The sequence below is a fragment of the Meleagris gallopavo genome, chromosome 11 (assembly GCF_000146605.3).
Source record: "Meleagris gallopavo isolate NT-WF06-2002-E0010 breed Aviagen turkey brand Nicholas breeding stock chromosome 11, Turkey_5.1, whole genome shotgun sequence".
Classification (NCBI taxonomy): Eukaryota; Metazoa; Chordata; class Aves; order Galliformes; family Phasianidae; genus Meleagris; species Meleagris gallopavo.
The window spans coordinates 20,447,473-20,449,058 of NC_015021.2; the positions used below are offsets into that span (position 1 = coordinate 20,447,473).

General features: G+C 37.5%; 1 long non-coding RNA gene across 1 annotated transcript in view; it reads left to right on the forward strand.

Annotated features, from left to right (window-relative positions):
* Positions 1-344: 344 nt before the first annotated feature.
* The window catches only part of LOC104912707, a 39,305-nt gene continuing 38,063 nt past the window's right edge, over positions 345-1,586 (forward strand). The window contains exon 1 of the long non-coding RNA XR_004160903.1: positions 345-418. This is a non-coding gene — a long non-coding RNA (uncharacterized LOC104912707). The remainder of the gene's footprint in view (positions 419-1,586) is intronic.

Sequence of the window (1,586 nt, forward strand, 5' to 3'; positions counted from 1 at the left end):
GTGCAGCATTTGTCAGAGTAGTTAGTTCAGTTCCCATTGTTTTTGCTCTGAATTCATGGGTATAAAGCAGAGAGAAAAATCAGGGAAATGATCAACTAAAGATGGCAAATCTTATCCTTGGGAGTAGGAAGCATTAATGAGACACAGAAGTGATTTTTCTCCTCTGTTAATGAAGGATTCATTTCAGTGGGGAGGAGGCAAAGATTTACACCACCTGGCTTGGAAGCTGGGACTTGCAACAAATTCCAGAATGGGAGCACCTGATACAGATTTTCCCCAGATTACAGCTTACAGAGCTGAGCTCAACAGCTGATACTGATTGTGGTGATAAAAAAGGGTGAAGTGAAACCCCCCTGCTTTCTTGTAATGCAAAGAGATGCTGGGTCACTTCGGAGCTGCAGCTGGATTTAGATATGTAGTAAGTAAGAACTGTTTTCCTATTTCTTCTCAAAAGGTTTGCTTTATGGTCCTTTATTTAAGAGGCCTAAGAAAATGGATGTAGACTGTTATTTTTATTTTTTTTTTTGTAATCTTTTTATGAAGATTAAAGAATTCCTTTTTTTGCACAGAAGGCAACGTTTGGGATTTCATATCTTCCTAAGTGTCTTTTATCAAAAATACTGACGGATGTGCTTTGTTATTGGTTTTCCCCTCATGTACTACAGAGCTTCCAACTGCTTAAGTCTCTTGGGGATCCAGCAGTATTTGTATGCAAGGATAATTCAGCTGTTCAGTTCAGCTGTTTGTGAATTACATGTTTTCTGCACGTTTTGTGATAAGTTTTATTTGGCAGTAACGTACATCTTACCTAATAAATGTGGAGCATTGGGATGTTGTTTATACTCATGCTTAAGATTTTATTGTGAAATCCATACGTTGGTTCTTAAACGTGTAATGTAATTTGTTGTGTGTGCTGTGCAGAGTCTGTGTTCCTGAATTAGGCTTTTTTTTTTTAAATTAAAATTAGGAAATAAGAAGGATTTCTTAATAAATTGTGGAACCATTATCTCCTGGAATTAATGATATGAGAATCTAATGAGCAAGAAGTTCTTGTACGTTGCTTCAGATTGCAACAAAGTGTGCTTTTAGCTGAGGTGTTAAGGGCCACTTGTTTAGCTTAGTGAAGCAGGTATGTAATTAAATGTGCCACTTGCTAATGTGCTGCAGTTATCACTTTCCCCACGGAGGGGTCAAAAAGGGGGATGTGATGTGGTAGACTGGGATTCTGCTAAGGTTTAACTGAACAGCTCTCACTGGGGAGGGAAGGGGCTGTGGACCCTTAGTGCTGCTTCTGTGGACCACCGCTCTGTAAGCTGATATTGATACAAATGTCAAACTATTAAGAAAAATAATAATAAATGCTGTTTTTCATGATTTATCAGAAGAACGTAGCGTTGCTACTGATGCTATTTAGCTCTAGCTCAAGTTTGTTTTCTACTTCTTGAACGTAATTTGGAAATTCAGAGATGCTCTCTGTTTTCTGGTAAGGTATGTAAACAACTTGTGTTAATTCTTCATGCTTAAAAATATTGCTGCTTTTTTTCCCAGAGGTTTTTCCTTTTAGAAGGAAATCAATTTTATTTTGT